Source organism: Macadamia integrifolia, chromosome 7 (assembly GCF_013358625.1).
Source record: "Macadamia integrifolia cultivar HAES 741 chromosome 7, SCU_Mint_v3, whole genome shotgun sequence".
NCBI classification, from domain to species: Eukaryota; Viridiplantae; Streptophyta; class Magnoliopsida; order Proteales; family Proteaceae; genus Macadamia; species Macadamia integrifolia.
In genome coordinates, this window is record NC_056563.1 from 34,349,127 (window position 1) to 34,374,795 (window position 25,669).

General features: G+C 42.2%; 1 non-coding gene across 1 annotated transcript; it reads left to right on the top strand.

The window, feature by feature from the left end:
- Window positions 1–3,021: 3,021 nt before the first annotated feature.
- LOC122085340 lies at window positions 3,022–3,127 on the top strand. Its single transcript, XR_006142112.1, has one exon. It is a non-coding gene; the product is annotated as a small nucleolar RNA R71 (small nucleolar RNA).
- The last annotated feature ends 22,542 nt before the right edge of the window (window positions 3,128–25,669 follow it).

Here is a 25,669-nt window from a genome sequence, read left to right on the forward strand (position 1 = left end):
CATTCATCATCAAAGACAAAATGAGCATCTTTGGCAAGCAAATTACACAAGGGTCTAGATATAGTACTGAAGTCCTTAATGAACCGCCTATAGAAACCTGCATGGTCTAAAAATGAACGAACCTACCAAAAACTAGTGGGAGGTGGGAGTTTGGAAATTAACTCAACTTTGGCCTTATCAACCTCTATCCCATGTTTGAACACAATGTGACCTAGAACGATGCCGTCTTGAACCATGAAATCACTCTTCTCCCAACTCAAAATCAGATTTGCCTCTCTACAACTTTTCAAAACTTAGGTCAATTTTAAGAGACAATCATCAAAGGAAAACCCAAACTTAGAGAAATCATCCATGAAAACCTCAAGAAAATCTCCCACCATGTCAGAAAAGATAGACATCATGCACCTCTGAAAGGTGGCAAATGCATTACATAACCCAAAGGGAATCCGTCGGAAAGCGAATGTACCATAAGGGTACGTGAAAATGGTTTTCTTTTAGTCTTTAGGACATACAGCGACCTAATTATAAGCTCAATAGCCATATAAGAAATAGAAATGGATTTGGCCTGCTAATTTCTCTAGGATCTGATCAATGAACAGTAAAGGAAAGTGATCCTTATAGGTGACAGAATTCAATCTCTGATAATCAATGCATACCCACCAACCTATGGTTGTGCAAGTAGGGACCTTATCACCCTTGTCATTCTCAATGTTAGTAATGCCCAACTTCTTAGACACTACTTTAGTGGGACTCACCTACTTACTATCAGAGATGGGATAAATAATGCCTGCATCTAACCATTTTAGCACCTCTTTCTTGACAACTTCATGCATGTTAGGATTCAATCTCCTTTGCATCCTAGAAAGGTTTAGCTCCATCATCACAATAGATACGATGTATAAAAATTGATGGGCTAATACGTTTCAAATCAACCACAGACCATCCAATGGCAGCCTTATGTTTATTAAGAACATCCAATAGTTTGCTTTCTTGATCAGGTGTCAAATTAGAAGCAATGATGACAGGGAGTGTCTCATTAGATCCCAAGAAAGCATATTTCAATGAATCTAGTAATATTTTAAGCTCTAACATTGGTGGAGACTAAATAGAACTCAATGCTGGCTTCTCAGCCAAAGGAGGAAGGGACTCAAGCTTGATAGTCCAAGGCAGACTATCGGAAAAGGTAGGAGCATCTAACAGAGTATTGACCTCAGCAGTGTAAGAATGAACATCAAAATTATCACCTCTAAAGAAGGTCAAACACTGCTGCACTGGGTCATCTGCTAGTATCACTGGGGTGTACTGTGCTACCACCTCATCTCTCACATCAACGGAGAAACACTCATCCTCACGTTGGGGCCCTAAAGAAGCATTGAAGATATTCAATCGAAGCTTCCTAATACCAAAGGAAATGTCCATTGCACCTGATCTACAATTGATGCATGCATTGGCAGTGGCCAAGAATGGATGCCCTAAGATTATCAACTGTGGTTTTCCATTAGTAGGTGCTTCCATGTCAAGAATAAGGAAATCCATAGGAAAATAAATCTCATCAACCTTAACTAATACATTCTCAATACAGCCTCTAGGGACTTTGATTTAACCGTCAGCAAATTAGAGAATAACCTCTATAGGCTTCAATTCTCCAAACCCAAAATGATCACAAACTGAGCTAGGCAAAATATTCACACTTGCCCCTAGATCAAGGAGAGAACTCTCAATGGGAAGGTTCCCAATGGTGTAAGATATGAGAGGTGCTCCTGGATCCTTAAGCATAGGGGGAAGCTTATTGGATAGGACAACACTCACTTGCTCAACAAGTTGGATAGTGTTTGGAATATGGGTCTTCAGCTTACGCTTTTGAGTACATAACTCTTTTAAGAACTTAGCATAAGCTGGAACCTGCTTTATGGCATCTAGAAGAGGAAGGTTGGTCTAGATTTGTTTGAGCAATTCCATCATCTCTTCCATTCTTGAACCCTTCTTGCCAAATGCAGAAAAAGGAGGAGATTCTAAAAAAGAGGGAAAATGGACTTTAGGTATATAAACATTAGGATTACTGCCTTCCCTAACTTGTTCAATCTCATCATCCTTGGAAGCTGGTGGAGCTTCAGGATTGGGGTCTGGACTCATCTCTTTCTCAGAATCCTCTGCAAGGGAATTTTGTTCAGGTATTCCCAATACTCGGCCATTCCTTAGGGCCATGACTGTCTGGGCTTGTTTATAGAAAACTCGATTGCTAGGATGACTCTTAGGATTTCCTACCACTGGACTTGGTAGTTGACCTTCCTCTCTCCTACTGATGGGATCAGCTAACTGACCCAACTGAGTTTCTAACTTAGTGAGGGATTGAGTATGGGAGTGTAAGAGCTATGTGTTTTGGTCCAACCCATTCAAGGCACACATCACCTTTTCTCTAATGATGAATTCATAGGCGGTGGAGGAGGTGGTTGTTGGACATCTCTATAGGCAGTCTATTGATTGGAAAAATTCTGCCTATATGGTGGAGTTTGGAAACTATTGGCTTACTTTCATCCAAAATTGGGGTGATCCTCCAACTAAGGTTATAGGTCTGGGAATATGGTTCATTACCTGGTTTAGAGAAACTCTGAGCAGCCTGTGCATGTTCTTGAACATATTTAGGGAATTGCACAGCTAGAGAGCAATCACCCACAAAATGTGTAGGATTGGCACAAAGAGTGCACGCATCCTGATAATTGGGAGCTAGGGTAGATTGCCTAAAATTCTGCCCCACGAACAATAAGTAGTTAAGTTTTTCAGAAAGCATATCCACTCTGGTGTTTATAGCCACAGATTGGCCTACCTCATAGAGGCCACGTCTCTTTCAGGATCCAATGGTGGGGGCTTCAGTCCTAGAGGCTAACACATGATGTAGGGGATTTTCACTGAGAGTTTTAAATAGTTTCCATGCCTCATCCTCCTCCACATGAAGCATCAACCATTTATCTATGTCTATCTATCAATCCATCAATGAAATATTGGACCAACTGTCACTTAGGCACAGTATGATAGGGACACTTTCTAATTAGATCCTTAAGTCTATCCCATGTCTCATAGAATTGCTCACCATCAACTTGTGAAAAACTAGTGATGGCTCGCCTGATTTGGTTTGTCCTACCTATGGGAAAGTACTTCTTTAGGAACTCCTGTTGCATTCGGGCCCAGATCTCAATCACTATAGAAGAATCCAAAGAATTAAGCCATTGTTTGGCTTTCTCATTAAGGGAAAATGGGAACAAGGTCAACCTAAGGGCATCTTCAGAAAAATTTTGGATTTTGATGGTGGATTATATCTCCAAAAATTCATCCAGTTGCTGGTAGGGTTCCTCATTATTAAGTTCATAGAAAGATGGGAGCATCTGAATGACACTAGACTTGATCTCATATTTGGCAGCCTGAACTGTAGGAACCTTAATACAAGAGGTAAATGTATAAGTCAACGGGGTAAAGTGTTAACTCAATGGACGTCTTGCAGGTCCATTTTCCTCTGCCATTTTATTTTTTCGAATTAAACGTAAAGTTCTCTTAATTTCAAGGCTAAATTGGTCAAGTTGGGATGACAAGAACGATGACCATGCATCAACTACCAACAACCATGAAAGTAAAATAAACTAACCAGAGAGAGAAGAGCTCATAACCAGACTGTGCAAAAGGGCTCAATGTAAATTAAACAAATTGGGTTGTGATATCTGACTTTCACCCAGGAGACCCAGGTTCAATGCCGGCAATGGGACCATGTTGAAGATAGTGCACTCTTCTTTGCTCTACAAACTGGGCTACCTACAAAACAAACTAAAAAACAACTTAGGCTGCTCTAAACTTAAACTAAAGAAGAAGATAAAAAAAATATGAAATTAAACTAAAATAAAACAAAACAACTAAATCAATCTTAGCAAACCGTGCTTTGATTCCCAGACAATGGTGCAAAAATTTGATCACCGTCGTGAACAAATCAAACTAAACCCTAACTAGGACTATGAGATAGTGATAAGAAAGGGGTCAAACCCATAAAGAACTAGAAGGCTAAATCTACTAAAATTGAGGTGAATATTGTTTTGAAATTCAATTTTGTGAAATTCAAAATTTAAATTAAAAATAAATAAACCAATTAACAAGAACAAGAATTAATGAAAAGAAGCTATCCTTAGATCTCGAATCCATTTTAATTACCAATTTCTGGTTCATACTTCGGTTCACTGAAACTATAAGTTCCAATGCAACCACAAAAACACAATCTCTAGATACCTAAGCATAACCTATCCTGTCAAGCACTATCATCTATCTCTTTCGCTTAGCACGCTTAGTTTGATTGGTTAAAGGCTATCATAGTGTTATCCTGTAGACACCCAATTTTGTCACCCTCCTCTGGCTATGATGAAATATGGATCTTGGACATGACTTCTGGCTTTCGACCAATAGAGATGTTGATGGAAACATTCCCCTACCCAAAACCCTGGAAATCCCCATATGGGGTCCAATTTTGGATTTTTATATACGAAGGAATCCGGTCAAGATGACCATATAAATGGATAGTGCTCGAAAATACAATTTTGACGGTATATGGTATGCCAAAATTGGACCATCAGATTGCCCACAATCTTCCCTTGAAAATCACATTATTTTTCGCGTGCATGTCGTGCACACCAACCAACCAGCTAGCCAGCCCAGCCAGCCAGCCCAACCAGCCTAGCCTGACCTACACGTCCCCACTTTCACACAGGCTGTGTGCCCCTATCGCATAGCTTGTGCTCTCCCACCGCACAGCCTGCGCTCCCCCGCCGCATGGTTGTGCACACGTTGCCTATACCATGTGCATGTTGCCTGCACACACTGTGCACATTGCCCGCACACCCAGAATGCATGCGCCTACTACCCATGCCCACATCACCTCGGCCATAACCCGCTCGTCATCCATCATGCACCTATGACATCACCCGTACTACCTGCCTAAACTAACCAAACCTCTGGTACTTCGACCTAGTCCTATGTGCCTCCATCAGCGGTTGGGATGGGTGTTTCTCTCTCCTCCCATTTTTCTGAAAATCGCTTTTTTAGTTAAAATTTCTCTCCTCCCATTTTTCCAAAAACTACCTTTTTTTGGCTAAAATTTCTCTCCTCCCATTTTTTCAAAAACCCCCTTTTACCCACTGAACAAAAGATTTTTTAGCCAAAAACATAAAAAATAGTATGTTCTTGAGCCACCTCCCTTGAGTGTTCTAGAGTGTTCTTGAGGTTCTTTGGGTCTACGAAGAGATCTTTGTTAAGATCTAAAACTCTGTTTGGATCTTCAAAATGTTCTTCGGAACTTTGGAGTTCTTCAATCCATTTTTAGGTCAACCCATTTCTTTTCATAAATAGCCATTCCTAGCCGAACCCCTATCCGAGTGTCCCTGGAATCTTTTCAGAAATAGCCATTCCCAGTGGAAGCTCTGTCGAAGTGCCACCTTAGCCTAACCCTCCCTTAGCCTATCCCCAACGGAAGCTCTGTTGAAGTGCCATCTCATCCTAAATCTGAAAATAGCCATTCCCAGTGGAAGCTCTGCTGAAGTGCCACCTCAACCTAGACCTCCCATATCCTATCCCCAGCAGAAGCTCTACTGGAGTGCCACCTCATCCTAAATCCAAAAATAGCCTTCCCTAGCCAAAACTCTATCTGAATGCAAATCCAAAAATAGACTTCCCTAGTCGAAGCTCTATCCGAAGCCCAATCTGAAAGTAATTGTTCCTAGTCAAAACCCTGTCCACATACCATCACAATCAGCATCTCTCAAGAAAGGAAGTTGGAGGTCAAGACCATCTTCCCCTGAGCTAGGAGAATTCAAAAGATAGTCCGAACCGGTACTATTCAGGGGCCCACCCCTCTTGACCCGAAACAAGGGTTAAGTTCAGGTATAATTCTCAACCAACATGTCATAATGTAGACTTTATACATACTTTGTTTTAGTGTATATATTAGTTTGAATTCAATTAATGTATACATGTGTGATAACTTAGCCATACATGTGGAATAGTAATAATTATGGAAAATATTCGTTCTCAAGCATCTAGCAAGAAGACCGGTTGAACTGAGCAGATTGAGTGCCTAACACCTTCACAATTCTATAACCTGACACTTACCCTAAATCTCTGGACCGGACCAAATTTTGGGCCCTTTGCTCAGGAATCGGACCCACCCCTGAGTCCTAGACCCATAACCCTAGGTGGCGACTCCAACCCCATTTATATGATCCCAATCCCCAAATTAGACCATCATTCATCCCAAATGATGAATTTTACACTCTTACAAAATAGGCCTCCATGTATCTCCAAGTGACGATACGGAGGTACAAGGGCCCGCAAGCAAAGCACACACGACACGAACCCCTCCCCTCACATGAAAGAGAGAGAGAGAGGAGAGAGGATAGAGGACGTGGGGATAGCCCATTTCTCTGGTCACTACCTTCATAGTGGTGAATCCACTGGGGATAAATGTCAAGCTTCCGATATTAGATGCTACCTTTAAATACAAGAACATTTTTCGCCACATTTGTTTGAAAACATGTTTGGCTAACCCTATGTTTGTAATTGTATTCACTAACTTCATCATGCATCATGCTCAAAGTGAAATCATTTAGCGAGGGACTCCCTGTCATGCCCGCACCCTCAGGGAGGTCAGTGCATGTCATGGAGAGTACTCTGAGAGCAAATGATATCCCCTTCCTGTACAAGAATGAAGGGTATCGTCAAAAGACGAGGATGTTGTATTTGTGCTAGCACCCTCGAGGAGGTCCGTGCACTTTATAATATTCTGAGATCAAATGCATCATCAAATGGCGAGGATGTCCATATTTGTACAAGCACCCATGACACCAATCACTTTTACACACAATCACTCATGGTTCCACCACCCCATGGCCAATTGCTTAACCTAGTGTGTAGTCATGAGTAATGGGCAAGGAAGTCACCCCCTTGATCTCGTACCTATGGGTGTATCAAAAGGATCACGTACCTTGCGTATATAGATCCTGTCAAGGAAGCCTTGTCGGTCCTATTACATCAGCCACATGCTCGCATCATGTAGAAAATAGATGAAGAAGCTAAGAGCGCCATAAGCTAACTGTAGGACTTGTTTGCGGTCTTGAAAAGGAATGTTCCTACATTATATTCCCGGCGTAAAGAATCACTTTCCTAAGTGGGTTTCGGATAAAAGGTGTCCCTCCTCCTTAAGAAGAATGTCTAGATGCGTGACTCAGGGGCAATCCCGTCGCAGTCACGTCAAGTCCCGAGAGAAATCAGGAGGAAGGACACCCAGTGGGAAAAGAGCAAGGAAAGCATGACTTTATTACATGGAATGTCTAATGGGAATATTCTTAACAAGCCATTTGTATGAACTTCCCGCTTATGACATTGAGTGGACCAAAGGCATCAAACCCTATCCACCCCCTATCATTAAGCATACTAACTTTGGATGAATCAATGGTTATTAATTTAGTGAATGTATAAATAAGGGGTTGGGAATTTGAGAATCCTAAAATAAATCACTTTTGGTTCAGGCACAATTCCACACCTCAAGTATTCTCTGCAGTCCCTTTGGATGCGTTTGGGTAATCAATTAACTCGCCTAATTCCAAAATCACCTCCGTCATCTCTTCGAGATTGTCTACTATCAGTTTATTACAACCCCGTAAGCATGGATCCACCCAACATGGAAACACCCGAATAGGCATGCGTCCGTCCCATAGAGGCCTTGCAGACAGAAATGGCTTAAGTCAAGAGAGGGATAGCTCAAATATTACATACACTTCAGAACCTACCCATATGAATGGTCAATGAGGGGCCTATTCTAGGGTCCCTCCTCATAGGGTAGTGATCGAAGATGAAGAAGAGGAATTTACAGCACACATTAGCTTTGAGCCTCTAGAGATGGAGAAAGAAAGGAAACTTAGAGAGCAGTTAGAGAAGTTTGAGAACATGATTCGAGCAGGAAAAGGCTCAGAAAGCCAAGCAGTGGATTCTAAGGAAATGAATTTCTTCTCTGGGGTAAGAATTCCAAAAAAAAATTCAAGTGGCAAATTGATAGGTTTGATGGGTTAAGAGACCCCAAGGCTCATTTCAAAGTCTTTCTCAGCATCGCCAAGTCGTGGCAACTTGTAGATAACCAGATGGGGCAGGCCTTCATGTTCAATAGCTCACACAGTTGGAGTCATCACAAACTCAGAACTGGGCAATGGTAGTGAAAGCCTTCACCAAGCAGTACTCCTACAATACTGAGGTGGATGTGAAACGTCGGGAGCATGAGACGTTGAGGCAGTAGCCTAAAGAAGGATTCACCGCCTTCTTGATGAGATTCAGAGATAAGGCCGCCAAGATGGCAGATAGGCCTTCAGAAGCAGAGCAGGTAGAGATGTTGATAGAAAACCTATCATAACCCTATTATGATGTTCTTTACTATTAGCATTTGTAAACTTTTGATGCCTTAATAGCCACCGGAATATGTGTGGAGAACAAAATTTTGAGAGAGGCCCAGTATAAAGGATCCTCCTAAGATGCAAGCAAGAACACCCGAGTCGGATGGGGAAAGGGTTTGAAAACTAATGTGGTGAGTGCAGTTCAATAGTCAGTCTCACCAGCCACTTCTTCACGGCCCTTCATAATACAAGCAGATGCACCTTCCCAAAAGGCCCCTCACCCAAGAAGGTAGTTTTCTGATTTGGGAATGCCCGTAATGGCCCCATATGAGAAGTTAAAGAAACAAGGATTGCTAGGGACAGTGGCTCCAAAAGTGATCAACAATCCTCCTCCAGCTTGGTATAGGGATCATGAGTATTGTGCCTACCACACTTAGAAAGGGCACAACACTGAAAGATGTTTGGGTTTACAGCATGCAATTTAGGACTTGGTAAACAATGGGACCATTGAGGTTAAGGTCAAACAGCCTCCCAATGCCAATACCAATCTACTCCCTAATCATGTGAACAATCTGGATGAAGAAACTACAGAGAGTGACCCCACTCAACTCATTGTACCTAGAGCTCAGAAGAATTATATAAATGCCAGTGCTTACAAAAGAGTCATGAGTCAAAGGGCTGGAGTCATAAGAACCCCCAGAAGAAGAGAATCATCAGAAGAAGAATCAGAAGATCATATGCCCACCGTTCATCCTTCCTCATCCATAGAAGGGTCCACCGCACCACATTACCAACCCCCACACTATTTTCCACCCCCACCATACTATCAATCTCCACCATATTATCATCCTCTGCCATATCATCAACCTCTCCCCCACCATCAAAGTGGAGGAACCTCTTCATCCTATCACCCCCAGTCTTCATACCCTACCTCTTACATTACATCATCTTCATACCATCCCACTTTATATCCCTTATCACCCTCATACCAATCCCATTCTCAAGGTTCAGTGTATAACCCAAAAGAAGGATGGACGGATGAGTACAAGTGGAAGGATATGCTTGCACTACCAGATTCCCCAAAGATGACTTCATCAACAAGGTCAATAAATGCTTTAGGGGAAGACCAGGAGAGTGATCCCACTTCTCTAATTCAGCCTGCTGTAGCTTCAGAAGACAATCCAGAAGTAATTGAAGAGATTATAGTTGATCTTCTCAGAGTAATAACCACATTGGCCATAGGGAGCAGATCAAGGAATACACTTCCTTAATCCACATAGGAAGTGACACAAAGGATGATGATGATGACGATGAGGACAAAAATAAAGATGAGAAGGATGGAGATGACTCTGATTCTCAAGAGGATGATGGGTATCCAGACTGGGATGACTACCAAGGGCCTTAGTACAATGATTATGATGATGAGTCAGAATATTACTCACCAGAACATCCGATATATTTCTCAGTCTATGCTATTGGTGGTGATGATCTAATAGCTGACCCAATAGGTGGCATTTACCCTTCCCTCTGTATGGGAGGAGATGATTCTACGTTAGATTCAGAAAGTGATGAAGGATCTAGAGAGCTGATGCAAGTTTATTTGGATGAACTAGATTCTCTAGTCAAGCCAAAACAAAAGTTGTGTGAAGTATACTCCACTGCATTAAAGATGCAGAAAAGGATAGAAGGAATTGAAAAAATGTTGGGGGAAGTAACCGTCAGTGATCTTTGTTATCGGGAGCAATTGGATAATCTAGAGGAAATAGGACCAGATGACACAATCGTAGAGGCAGTAGACGTTGCATTCCAACATCTTTCCAATGCAGTCAATAAGCTATGAGCCAGGGCTGTGGATATTTGTGGAGGTCCTCGACTTCCCACCCCAAGCAAGGAAGGAGAATTAGAAGAAGAAAATGATTCTATGGTGGGGACAATCACCCTAACCAATAGTGATGATGAAGATAGTTATCCCACGGACATTATTGTGAAAAAAAAAGCAACGTGATGGAAACTAGAAATGAAAAAGACTACAAGGGCAAGGCTCTAGCAGTAGAACAGAAAAGGGCTAATGAGGTCGGAACTAGCAACGTGAAGAAAGAGCCAGAGAACCCAGTCTTGGTTCAACTCAGGAAGTCCCAGGCAAATATCTCCATTTAGGGATTATTGATGGCATCCCCTTTGCACCATGTCGCAGTCTTGAGATCTCTCGCTAATGTACAAGTTCCAATTGAGATAAATCTGACACACCTCGCATATATAGTAGGGGCAACATATGGGGTCCAATCCCTGATGTTCTCGAATTCTAAGCTTCCTAAGGAAACCCAACACTCTCCACATTACGGTTGAAGCCTTGACAAAGTGGTTCCCCAGGTTCTTGTTGACAACGGGTCCGCTTTAAATGTGCTATCATTGAGATCAGCAAAGAGTATCGACATCAACTTGGAAGAAATGAGGCCAACCACCCAAACCATAAAGGCATACGATAATACCAGGAGGAAGATCCTTGGCATTATTACCCTTGCTGTAAAGATTGGTCCGATGAAGTTTGATGTTGATTTCCAAGTCATTGATATACCGGCAACTTTTAACATGTTCTTGGGAAGGCCTTGGTTGCATCCTGCGAAGGCGGTGTCCTCTAGTCTCCATCAAAAAATGAAGTTCATTCATGAGGGGAAGGTGGTCTTAGTGGCCAGAGATCCTGAAGTGGTTAACACTTTGGCCAACATTGAAAATGGAGAAGAACAAGACCATAAGGTGCAACTGAGTGGTTTTGAATTAGACATCACTTGCCAGCCATTGCCAAAGAGGCTCCAAAGGAGAAAATCCCAGCTAACTATGAAGCCATCTGGAGTCCGCCAGTGAATCACATGATGAAGAATATGCAGTACTTTCCTAGCACAGGGCTAGGGAAATATCATCAAGGAGTTCCAAAGTAGCCTAGTTTGGCAGTGACCAAAGGGAAGAATGGTCTTGGGTACACTCCTCCAACCACCAAAGGATAGAAAATGCTGAAGATGACTAGGAAGATTTCCGTCACTTACTACCCTACTCTCAATGGGTACTTCGTGAAAGAAGGAGAGGACTTCCCTTTTGCGAAAATGTGGAGCAATGGTTTGATGAAACCGCCACCAAGATGCAACCAGGACTTGAAGTATTCTTCTAAGATGAGTTCAATTGGGTGACTCATGAAGTGGAACAATAGCAAATGTTGGTTAAGAAAAGTGATCAAGACAGCCGCTTTACTGGGATAGCGGAAGTTGTAATGATTGAAGATGGGTTCACCTCTAGTAACCCCACAATACTAATCCAATCTAAAGAATTGCTCCTGAAAAGGGAGTGGGAAAAGAAGACAAGACTCACCTGGAGTCTACCACTTTCCCTTGATGTGAAAGACTTCATTTGCTCCCTCCTACAAGAGCCAAGGGCCCGAGAGTTGCATGAGCTCAAGCCCCATCCTTTTGGAGGAAGAAACACATTTGCAAAATATAGAAGAGCATAGAGGATGATGGTTTGTATGTACTGTGCCTGAACCAATTGCAATGGGAAGGCTATGAAGGTGGTCAAAGATGTGATCGAGGTACCGGGATGGCATCCCTCAATAGGCTCGAAAAGATGGACTTAATAGAAAAAGGATTGAGCATTCTCCACCGATCTTCACCCCTCAGAAAGTTCGGCTTCTGAGAGCATGAGATTGATCATCTGGCATTTGTGAAGAAGAGGGCACCTACTCAGGGGAACTATTGCGTCATTGAAGAAGTTGCAGCAACTTTCTCAGAAAGAGAAGAAGGCCCTTTGCCACATCTCCTCATCCATCAAGCCATTGAACCACTTCTGAACTAAACAAGCATTGGAGAAAACTTTGAGTTTACTCATGCTTTTGAGTCAACCAGCCTAAATACCCCTGGCAAAAGCATCAAGCCAATTATCGATTATGTAGTGAAATCTATTGTTTATGATTTCGTGTCAGCCTCCCCTCTTGAGAAGAGTCCAGAGCCCTTGTATATCGAGTCTGTTACTCCTTTTATGAATGAAATTTTTGATTCTGAGTATGACTTGCCTCCTTTTTCCGATGATGATCTTAATAACTATCAAGAATTAATAAAACAATACAAACCAAAGAAAGCCCAACCCATTCGTGAGAATACTCAGGTTATTAATCTAGGAACTAACCAATGCCTTCGAGAGGTGAAAATTGGCACTACCCTTGATGACAAAGAATCAAAACGAATGATTAATCTTCTGAAGGAATTCACCGAGGTCTTTGCTTGGTATTATAAGGATATGCTTGGTATCAACCCCAACATCGTGCAGCATCGATTGCCGACTTACCCTGGGGCAAAGCGAATAAAACAGAAACTCTGAAGAATGCGGCTAGAATGGAGTGAAATGATCAAAGAAGAAGTTGTGAAGCAATGGAATGCGAGGTTCCTGCAAGTGGTGAAGTACCCCTAATGGTTGGCCAATATTGTACCAATATCGAAGAAAGACGGAAAGGTACGAATCTGTGTGGACTTTCGAGATCTTAACAAAGTAAGCCCCAAAGATGATTTTCCATTACATCATGTTGATGTATGGTGGATAATATGGCAAGGCATGCTTTTTTATCATTCATGGATGGATTTTTGGGATACAACCAAATAAGCATGCACCCAGAGGACCATGAGAAGACAGCCTTCACCACTCTATGGGGAACCTATTGTTACAAGGTGATGCCTTTTGGACTGAAGAATGCCGGGGCAACATATCAAAGAGCAGCCATGGCCATATTGCATGGCATGATGAATAAAGATGTGAAAGTCTATGTGGACGACATGATAGTAAAGTCAAAAGATTGGCAGTGGCATATTCCCGCACTAAGGTGATTCTTCGAAAGAATCAAGAAGTATCAGCTGAAGTTGATCCCTCAAAAGTGTGTTCGGGGCAACAGCGGGAAAGTTGTTAGGCTTCTTGGTGAGTGAAAGAGGCATTAAAGTAGACCCTATCAAAATCAAGGCAATTCAGGAAATGCCCATGCCTCGGACTGAGAAGCAAATATGAGGATTTCTAAGTCACATCCAATATATTAGCAGATTCATAGCTCAGTTGACTACAATTTGTGAACCAATTTTTAAGCTGCTAAAGAAGGATCAACCCACGAAATGGAATGAGCAATGCCAATAACCTTTGACAAGATCAAGGAGTACCTTATGAACCCACTAGTATTGACACCACCAGTGGAAGGAGAACCACTTCTATTGTATCTGTTCGTGGAAGAATATTCCATGGGCTCTTTGCTAGCATAGGAGGAAACAGAAAAGGGGGTAGAGCATGCCAGATACTATCTCAGTAATAAGTTTCTGAAATATGAGACTCGGTATACATCTTTGGAAAGTACTTATGCTGCGTTGATTTGGGCAATTAAAAGGTTGCAACACTACATGGTTTCCTATCTGATGCACTTGATCTCAAAGATGGACCCCATCAAATATCTCTTCGAGAAATCGGCCTTAATAGGAAGGATGGCCTATTGGTTACTTTTTCTATCAAAGTTTGACATCACCTATGTTACTCAGAAATCTATTAAGGGGAAGGCCATAGATGATCATTTGGCTGCTCGCCCCACAGAAGATTGAAGATCCTTGGATGATGCCTTTCCCGATGAAGGAATCACAACGGTAGAGGAAGAAGATACAGTTAATGAATGGTAGTTATTCTTTGATGAAGCGGCCAATCAAAAGGGATGTGGCACGAGAATATTGCTAGTCACTCATGATGGCCTTTATTTTCCTTCATCATTTCTCCTTGACTTCTCCTATACCAACAACATTGCTGAGTATGAAGCCTGTACTTTGGGGCTCAAAACTACTTTAACCATTGGGGTGAAAAGGATCAAGGTTTATGGTGATTCATCCATTGTCATCTGTCAGACACAGGGAAAGTGAAAATCTAGAGATGAAAAGTTGAAGCCATATCAAGAACATCTGGAAGAGGTGATTGAACACTTTGAAAAGATTTCATTCAAATACTTCCATAGGGATAACAACAGATTTGCTGATGCCCTTGCAACCTTGGGTTCTATGGTAGAGTGCAATCCTATGGCTAGAGTCCAACCATTTTTGGTAGAACAAAGAAGTAGGCCCATTTATCAGAATTCTGTAAACTCTCTCACTGTGGACGGTCGGTCTTGGTTCTCTCATATAGTGGAAGAAGTTTCTGAGGAGATATGTCACCCAATTTATTCTCCAAGAAGATTTGTTATACAAGAGATCCTATGACGGAATACAGTTGTTGTGTGTAGATGAGGAACAAGCTACAACTATCATGGAAGAAATTCATCAAGGTCTATGTGGACTCCACATGAATGTCAAGATGTTATCTAAGAAGATCCTCAGGCTAGGATATTACTGGAGCACAATGGAAGCAGATTACGTGGACTTTGTCAGAAAATGCCACAAGTGTCAGATATTTGCTAATATCATACATATCCCACCAACAGAGTTGCATTCGCTCAGTTCACCTTGGCCATTCTCCACTTGGGGTATTGATATCATTGGAAAGGTCAACCCTAAGTCATCCAATGGCCACAAGTTCATCTTGGTAGCCATTGATTATTTCACCAAGTGGGTAGAAACTAAGTCCTATGCAGTCCTCACATTTTCTAAGGTAGCGAAATTCGTCCAAGAAAATATCATTACGCGATATGGAGTACCTCAAGAATTGATATCAAATCAAGAATCCCACTTCTAGGGCAAGACCGATAAAACCTACACAAAGTTCGGTATCAGAAGGCACTGCTCTACCACTTACAAGACACATACCAATGGGGTAGTAGAAGCAGCTAACAAGAATATCAAAGTCATTCTACAAAAAATGACGGAAACACACATGGATTGGGCTAATAAATTATCCCTTGCCTTATGGGCATACCACACTTCTGTACAATCCTCGACAGGGGCAACATCTTTCTCTTTGGTGTATGGAGTTGAGGCGGTTCTACACGTAGAAATCCTAGTACCGTCCTTAAGAGTACTCCTTGATAGTCAGCTACCTAAAGGAGAGTGGGTAAAGGCCAGACATGATGAGCTCAATTTTCTCAATGAAAGGCGCATGAAAGCTATGGATAATCTGAAGAAATATCAACTGAGAATGGCCCAGGCCTTCAACAAGAATGTGAAGCCTCGTCACACAGAAGAAGGAAAACTTGTTCTTCAAGAACAAAGAGCCCTAATTCATGACCCAAGAGGAAAATTCAAGCCCAACTAGAGTAGCCCATTCACTGTCAAAGAAATCCTACCAAGCAAAGCTGTGAAACTCATAGACCACAACGGCAAAGAAATACCCGGACTGGTTAACATAAATCAACTCAAGAAATATTATGTCTGAAAGGGCAAATAGCCTGAACTACATTAAGCCTGATTCCTTTCAAGGGATACATAGACAACTTGACATGGGCAAGTGCAGTCTCAATAATCTAAAGGCAATAAATTGGTTCCTTGATTAATAATCAAAGTATCTTAAAAGATCATCATAGTTTGTGTCCCCTAAGAATTGCCATTTAGCATAAAAGGCCATTAGGTATCTGTCATCCACCCATTGGTCCATCACTTCTTATCTAGGATTCTATCCCCCAAGAATTGTTATTTGGCATGTAAGGCAATTAGGTATCTGTCATTCACCTATGGTCCATCCATTCTTATCCAGGATTCTATCCCCTAAAAGAAAGTTACCACCCGGCACCAGTTCATCAAGGCTAGTTTGTTCTCCACCTTTGGTCAATCAAAGTCAAAAAAAAAAAAGAAGAGCTTGATGCAACAGCAGTAAATGCTTGTTTGAATCATTAGCTAATGAGTAATGCTTTGATAAATCATCATATCTTGTTGTTTGTATTGGTTTTAGGAAAATTCATGGGCTCATTGGATAAGACGTTGAGGAAATGGACCTTAGAAATAAATATGAGGGCACTAAGATTGCTAGAATCCATGAATGTGTCATTTCTTGACCGGGTTAAATGTGTGAAGCTACATCACCAATTACTCCGATAGGTGCCTTAACATTGGGATGCCAACCTACATGCATTTCGGTTTGGATTAGTTGAGATTTGCCCAACTCTTGAAGAATTTCGGGTTTGTATGCTATCTCCACCCAAAGGTAGTTTGTTCCAACCCTCTTTAAAGGAAGATTGCTTAGAGGAAATTTAGGATTTCTTTATATGGAAAGAAGAAAAAGTAAAGCAGTTTGTCAGGAATGGGAAGATTGAAATTCTGAAGGTGGCTCAGATCTTTATCCAATGTCTACCAATGGGAGGAATCCATCAGTAGAGATCCCTGGATGCTTATTTACTTTGCATGATAGTTCGTTATGTTCTTCGCACTCCCGGGCATAGTGCATCATCTGTTCTGATTGAGGTAGTAAAATAGTTGAAGAAGGGAGGTGACATCATCCCTACGGTTCTTGTAAAAACGTTCAAGGGATTTGATGACAAGAGCTATGGCCATAGATTTGGACTAGATCTTATCAGGGGAGTCCTACAATTTTTTAGATTTGGCTCCTCAAGAAGATGAAGCCCACCAAGCCATTAAGGGGAAGCCCACTCGAGTTTTTTGCTACTGGGATAAGAGAGAAGTTCTAGAATTCAACCTTATCACCGATTGGGAAAAGTACCTGCAAGAAAGGACTGTGTAGGATATCGCATGGAGATGCCCAGAAAAGCCACAAGAAGATTTTCTAATGAAGACCCCTGGCCACAACTATGTCAAATTGATGGGATTGACTCACACGTCCTTTTATTTGCCTATGTACATCAGCCGACAATACGGGCTCAAGGAGAAGGACCCAAAAGAGTTAGAGAACTTTCACCCACCTCAAGAATTGTCCCCCCACCTTGTTATTCACCTCTCCCATCTGTGGTAGGAAAGTTATCCCCCTTTTAATGTAATTCACTTGATAATGGAATGAGGAAATATTTGAATTTTCTTGTTATCCTGATTATTCCAATTATGACTTGAGTTATGGAATTGATTGTGCCTAAGTATTGCAAGCAAAGAAAAAACAAAAAAAGAAGAAAGATTTTATTTGTGCCAAAAGTAAGTTTTTATAAGATGTTAAAATGAAATGATGAACAAACAAGGGGAGGGAAAAAGAAAAAGAAAATGTCCATATGTTTGTGTTTGTAGGAAATACAGGAAGAAATCCCTATGGGTCAGAAGCCATCATCTAAATTGTATTTTGAACCATCCTCATGAAGCACTGGGGAATCCACAGATGCTAGCCTAACCTTCTCCAGCCTGTGGGTCAGGTCCTGAATCAATGCATCCTACTGTGCAATTTCTTACTCGTAGAAACTGACTTGGCTCTCCAAGGCAACGATCCTTCAATCCTAAGGAATACAGGAAAGGATCAAGAAGAAGAATAATAAAATAAGAAGGGCAAAAGAAAGAGGAAAGTGGGAAATACCTTGGCAACTATTACCTCGCACAGACCATAGTGCATCCTCCTAATCTCAATATAGACCTCTGGGGACACCTGAGAAAGAGCATATCAGCCAAAGGAATTCAAGAGTTAATTAGAAAATGATCAAATACTCACATAATCATAAGGAATAGGCAGCCCAAGGGAAGCGTCTACATCTATGTTTGGCTCCAGAAGATGAGGGAAACTGGGGTTGGCCGTGTTGGGATAGGTCCAGGCAGGGAAGCAAGGAAAGGGGACGTTAGCAACCCTGAGAGACCTACCGACACTAGTAGAGTGCCCTGCTTGTGAAGGATTGGTAGCACTGGCATGCGACCGAATGGCAGAAGGATCTACACGTCTTAATCTCCCCTGAAAGAACATCAGTTAAGACCAAAACAAGGAAGAATCTGTAGGAAATACTCAAGAAAGGGTAAAATACCACTGGACCATTAGGATTGAGAGGGGTGCACACTGTCTCCTCCTCTAGGAAGGCTTCGTAGTCCCTATCCAGATCAAGAAAGGAGTCCTCCCAAACTCCATTGGCCAAGTGCCACATCTCGTCCGTTGGGATGATCTCTGGACAGTGCATGGTGGGTGGAGGAAGACCGGGAGAAGGGTGTGGATCGACATTTGACCACTGGGGTACTACTCTCTCTCTTAAGTACTAGGCATGGCCCCACATGCCCTGAAAAATGACTCGATTCTCAGACAGTTTATGAGCCAAGGCGACTCTCTCTCAGAATCCAAAAATACGAAGTCATGGAATGGTCTCCAAGTAACCTCCCAAACCAAGAAAGGTTAAGTACAGCATCAGGCAAATAGAATTTCAATGTCAGACATGGCGTACCTCAATGAGATCTTTCAAAAGAGAACGAGCAGTGGTCCCTGGAGGATAGCATCGGGCCCGAACCACCTAGTTATCTCCCCACTTGGTGGCCAGGGGGAAGAAGAATGTCTCAGGATCCCTCAGTTTAGGGGCTATGGTCTCCAGGTGCTCAAAACACTAGGGTTGTTTCAAGAAATCAAAGTAAGAAAGTGCAGACCAAATGACTGAAAGAAAATAGATATGAGAAGGAAAGTTACCTAGATAATGTAGCCTACCCCCTTAAAGCCCCTATCTCCATAGGACAACAGGTCCAGGGACCACAGGAGATAAGCATAGGCGGTCCCGCCCCAATCCCAGGAATCTACTGTGCAAAGATCTTTGAGGAAGTACACCAGGCAAATATCTACTCCCCATCGGAGGTCACTGAAGAGGCACTGACCCATAGTGAATAGCAAGAACGAACATGCCACCTGAGACATGTTGCCTGGATTCTCCCCCAGGACGAATTTCCACCATCGAGCACTAATCTCCCCTAGGCAAATGCATGTCTGGCCAACTTTAATGGTGATACCGGTTAGATCTACAAACTCTCTGGCAGTCAAAAATCCTGCGGGTAGGGTCATGGATCTATCCCCAAATGGAATGCCTATCAAAGCATAGAAGCACATAGGTGTAAGGGTGATCTCGCCAATAAGAAGGTGGAAAGTGTGAGTACTCGGCCATCACCACTCCATCAGGGCCCCCACCAATGCTGGATTAAAATTTTGGGTCTCTACAAAGACCAGTCGGCACAGATAGGTATCATCAATCATCTCCTTCATCCTGTGAGGGAGTATCGTATGCCAGAACTGAACCATGTTCGAATGGCCATAGGAGGCTAAGGTAGGCGGTTAGTTCCCCTCATGCTAATAGAAATAAATAAATAAATAAATAATAAAGAAAGAAAAAACAGAAAAAAGCAAAAACAATATGATAAATAAAAAAAAAAGAACAACAAAACAGAAATAAAAGATAATTAAAATAATGAATGAAATGTAAAGACTTCCCAGGAACCCATATGGAGTTGTGGATATGATTCCGACTGTTGTCAAGAGTCTGCCTGAAATACTAGTCGGCCAGGCCCTTATCCCTATGAGAAGGACTGTTGTAACTCTCGAGCTGGACCTCTCCCACAGTCTTCCTCTTTCTCCTTTCAGCCATATTTTCAAAAATTACAAAAGCCCCAGAAATTTTTCAAAATTGCAAAGAGCCCCATAAACTTTCATAAATTATAAGAAGCCCTATAAAGTTTTTTAATTTGCATAAAAGCTCACAAGAATATCAAATTCTTCAAATAAGTCCTCCTTCAAGAACAAGATGAAGATCTTCAAGAACTTTAAGAAATAGGTCAAAAACTCCAAAAATAGGAATGAAAATTCCAAGAAAAACCAGAGAGTTCCAGGAACTCACTTCACTCAGAAAAACTAAAATGAAGAATGAACAGGGGAGAGGGCCCATTTTATAATAAAAAAATTATTATTTTAGGATTCCAATTCAGAAGTCCAAATTCAATTCAAAGAAGAACCAAAGAATTAAAAGATTCCAAATCAAGCATCAAAATTCAAACCAAATCAATGAACAAAATTCCAAATCAAAAGCAAGAATTAAAAGATTCCAAATTAAGCATCAAAATTTAAAATTCAAATAAAAAATCTAAATCAATTGTTATTGTCTTTTACAAGGTGGAAAGAGCAGCAAGTTTCTTTCATGTAATTGACAAGGCTAGATAGCCCAGCCCAGTTCAAAAGAACTCCCCTGAAAAACCTGATAGCCCAGCCCAGGAAGACCATATGGTCCAGATTGTTTCGAAAGAACAAGCCTGGAGATCAAAATTCCCTAAACTAGCACATGTGAAGCCCAGCTAAGGAAAATCAAATAATCAAGTGTTTTACCTGTTACAGGATTGGAAAAGCAACGAATTCCTCTCTTATAACCTTCGGTCCCAGATAGTCCAGATTTGGTCAAAGGACCCAGCCTAGAGACCAAAATTCCTGAATTAGCACATGTGAAGCCCAACTAAGGAAAATCAAAGATCAAAGTACTAACTTTTTTTGCAGGATTGGAAGAACAGTGAATTCCTTTCCACAATTGGCAGCCCCAGGTAAGTCCTCCACTTCAAAGTAGTTAGGAGATATTATCTGTTGCATTTTTTGACTCTGTCATAACTGAGCAAGATGATAGCAGTACATGCTCCGGGTGACAAAATGTGGTCATTCTTTTCTTTTCCCTTCAGCTGTTGGCACAGCCTTGACCAAAGAGGGGCATTCTGTAAACACCTAATTTTGTCACCCTCCTTTGGCTATGATGAAATATGGATCTTGGACGCCACTTCTGGCTTCCGACCAACAGAGATGCTGATGGAAACATTCCCTACCCAAAACCCTGGAAATCCCCACGCGGAGAGAGGAGGGGGTCCAATTTTAGCTTTTTATATATGGAGGAATCCGATCAAGATGATCTTACAAATGGATAGTGCTCAGAAATAAAATTCTGACGATATAAGGTACGCCAAAATCGAATAGTCGGATTGCCTGCAATCTTCCCTAAAAAATCACATTTTTTTCGCCCGCATGTCGCGCACACCAACTAGCCAGCCAGCCAGCCAAGCTAGCCAACCAGCCCAACTAGCCTAGCCTTAGGGGTGTCAACGGTCCGGGTCGGTGCGGTTTCGGTCCAGTTCCACCGGTTTCGGTGTGAGTTTGGAAGTGACCGAAACCGACCCAATAAGGATTTATCGGTTTCGGTCCGGTGTCAGTTTCAGTGCGGTTTGGGTTCGGGTTGGTACCGGTTTGGATTTATTAGGTTCATTTCGGTTTGGATCGATTTTTTAAACCGGTATGGAGCCATTAGGAAACAACCAAATGATGAATTGTTGAACTTCGATTTCTTAAATCGATTTGTAACCGGGTTGGTTTTGATTTTTGGTCTAGTTTGAATTCGATTTTCCATACAAATGTATACAAAACTATTCAAATTTTAATTTTTTTAATGAATTTTGGAGTGTTTCGGTTTCTTACCGGTTTGGTTTCGGTTTCGGTCCGGGTTTTGAGCCGGTTTCGGTTTGGTTTCGGGTTCATCCGGTTTTTGGTGCGGTTCGGTTTGGTTTTGGGGTTACAATACTTGAAACCGAACCGAACCAATAAGGCTTCGGTTCGGTTTGGTCCGGGTTGTTATCGGTTCAGTCCGGCCGGTTTTACCGGTTCGGTTTAGGAATTGACACCCCTACCTAGCCTAGCCTAGCCTGCACGCCCCTACCGTATGATGCGTGCCCCCGTTACACAGCCTGCGCACCCCCACTGCCTACTGCGTGCCCCCATTGTACAACCTGCGTGCCCCCGCCGTATAGCTTGCGTGCCACCGACACATAGCCTAGGTGCCCCTGCCACATAGCTTGGCACCCTGGCTGCACATTGTGTGCCCCCGCTGCACGCTGTGTGCCCTTGTCGCACAATATGCATGCCCCCATTATATGTTGTGCATGCCCCTGCTGCATAGCTATGCACACCTTGCCTGCACAGTATGCATGTTGTCCACACACCCATGCCAGCCTGACCCACACACATTGTTCCCAATGCCCGCACACCCATGCATGCATGCGTTCGTTGCCCATGCCCACACCACCTCTGCCATTACCCACGCGTCATCCATCGTGCACCCGTGATGTCACCCACACTACTACCTAAACTGACCATACCTTGGCCACTTCAGCCTGGTCCCGTGCGCCGCCGTCAGCAGCTGGGATTGGTGTTCCTTTCTCCTCCCGTTTTTTAAAAAATCACTTTTTTAGCTAAAATTTCTCTCTCCTCCCATTTTTTTGAAAATCCCATTTTACCCATTGAACAAAAGCCCTCCCCACCCATTTTTACCTTCAAATCCCCCCTACCCATTGGACAAAAACCCTATCCGCTTACTTTAGGCAAGAGCCCCCCTTTCATCCCCAGATAAAGGGATTCCCCCTCTCCTATTTGGCCGGAAAAAACTATAAATACCCCCTCCCTTAGAAAAAATGGACCAACACACCAGAATCCCCCTTCACTCTTTCATAGGTGAAATTTTCCTCCCCTGCCCCTCTTGATTTCTTCTGATCTTCAGAGCGATCTTCATCAAGATCCGAAAACTCATTCGGATCTTCGAAGTGTTCTTCGGGATCTCAAAGATCTTCAATCCAAATTCTTAGTTAGATCCAGTTTTTAGCCAAAAACACCAAAAATAGTATGTTCTTAAGCCACCTCCCTTGAGTGTTCTTAAGTGTTCTTGAGTGTTCTTGAGCGTTCTTGAGCGTTCTTGAGCATTCCTGAGATAGAAACCCCCCCCCATTTTTTGAGGTCCTTTGGGTCTACAAAGAGATCTTTATTAAGATTTCAAACTTTGTTTGGATCTTCAAAGTGTTCTTCGGGACTTTGGAGTTCTTCAATCCATTTTTAGATCATCCAGTTTCTTTTTAGAAATAGCCATTCCTAGCCGAACCCCTATCCGAGTGTCCCTGGAATCTTTCTAGAAATAGCCATTCCTAGCGGAAGCTCTACCGAAGTGCCACCTCAGCCTAGCCCTCCCTTAGCCCATCCCCAGTGGAAGCTCTACTGGAGTTCCACCTCATCCTAAATCCAGAAATAGCCATTCCCAATGGAAGCTCTGTCGAAGTGCCACCTCATCCCAAGCCCGAAAATAACATTCCCTAGCCAAAGGTCTATCCGAATCCAATTCCAGAAAAAGCCTTCCCTAGCCAAAGCTCTATCCGAATCCCAATCCGACAGTAACCATTCCTAATCGGAATCTTGTCCGCATACCATCACAATCAGCATCTCTCAAGAAACGAAGTTGGAGGTTAAGACCATCTTCCCCTGAGGCAGGAGAATTTGAAAGATAGTCCAAGCCAGTACTAATGAGGGGCCCACCCCTCTTGACCCGAAACAGGGGTTAAGTTCAGGTATAATTTCTCAACCAACTTGTCATAATGTAGACTTTATACATACTTTGTTTAAGTGTATATAGTAGTTTGAATTCAATTAATGTGGAATAGTAATAATTGTGAAAAATGTTCGTTCTCAAGCATTTAGCAAGAAGACCTGTTGAACTGGGTAGATTGGGTGCCTAACACCTTCCCAATTCTGTAACCTGACACTTACCCTAAATCTCTGGGCCAGACCAAATTTTGGGCCCTTTTCTTAGGAATCGGGCCTAGCCCAGGGTCCTAGGCCCATAACCCTAGGTGGCGACTCCAAAACCCATTTGTATGATCCCAATCTCCGAATTGGACCATCATCAAACACCCGTCTCAAATGACGAATTTTACGCTCTTACGAAATAGGCCATTTCTCCGGCCTCTACCCTCCCCTCACATAAAAGAGAGAGAGAGAGAGGAGAGTGGACGGCAGGGGATAGCCCATTTCTCCGGCCGCTACCCTCACATTACCAAAAATCACATGAAATACCATTGCTTGAATAGAATAATTGAATCACAGAAACAAATATCCTAAACTAATTTAACTGTTAAAAATCATCCACAATGGGAGGGGTCTATAACATCAAATAATCAAGTATGAATTTAAACCAAAAATTAAATAACAATAACTTAAAACTTCATCTAGACCTAAAGATAGAAAGGAACTTAGCCGCTCATGATGCTAATGGATGAATGGCAGCAATGATGATGATGGGGATGAACCCTTGGTGTCATGGCAATCCTCTCTATGCAATGTTGTCCCTGCAAATCCATCCACAAGAAGGTGCAATCCCTAAAGAAAAGAGAACTATGAGAACCAAGAATGAAAATCCAGCTAGCTATGATGTATGTGAAAGTGTGATCTGGCAGCCTTAATTCCTAAAGAATGAATGTGAAAAGTCTCCCTAAAGAGAAGGATCGAGAGGGATATATGAGGAGAGAGAGAGAAAGTGTGTGGGTGATGGGAGTTAGAATTGGAGTAGGAAAGAAAAGAGAAGAAATAGGGAAAAGAGAGAGAGAGAGAGAGAGAGAGAGAATGTGTGTAAGATGTAGGAGACCATGGGATGGGGGAGAGAAAATAAGAAAATAAAAAGAGAAAGAAATTCGGTGAGAGATGGGAGAGATCGAATGCAATTAGGAGAGAAAAAAAGGAAGAGAGAGAAGAGTGCGTGGAATGGTAGAGATTGTGTGGGATTAGGAAAGAGAGAGAAGGGTTCGGTGGAAAATCTAGGAAGAAAGAGCCGTGAGTAATGGAGGGCATGAGAAGGAAGGAAAAGAAGGAGAGAGAGATATGGAATGGAGAGATAAAATAAGAATTGTAGGAGGGAGAGATTCGGTGGGAGGGAGGGATTAGGAAAAAGAGGGAGATAAAGGTAGAGGTCGACTAAGAATAGGAGAAATTTTAGGAGATGATTAGGAGTTAGGACAAGGAGAGAGAAAATGTTGAGATAAAGTAGGAGAAGGAGAGAAGGAGGAGAGAAAGTAGGAGACGGAAGAAGAGCTAGACATGGAAGAGGGAGAGAAAGAGAAAATCGTTTCTCTCTCTCTTTAATTTCCCTTTTTACTATTTTTTTTATTCTTTTTTTCTCTTAGAATTTCCAATTCTTCCCTTGATCCTCTACCCTTGCTTCTAGACTGCAACATCTCCGTCCATTTAATATCAAACCAATATGTGGTCAAATTACTAATGAAAATCAAATTAAAATTAACAATTGGATATTAATTTCATGAATAATTATGACCCGATCAATGAGCTTTAGTTACAAGTTCAGAACCGATCATTACCAAGGAAGCCCTGCTATTTTTCAACCTCAGTTGCTCGAAATGTTGCAAATAGTCAAGCCTCTGAATGGAAGTCAGGTGAAGGTTTCTCATTATCAGGATAAAAGAAGTCCCAGAGGTGAAGCTTATCACAGATTGGGAAAAATATCTGCAAAGGAAGACTACTCAAGATATAAGGTGGAATTGCTCATGGTGGCCTGAGAATAGTTTCTTGTTGAAGGCCCCCGGGTGAAATTACGTTAG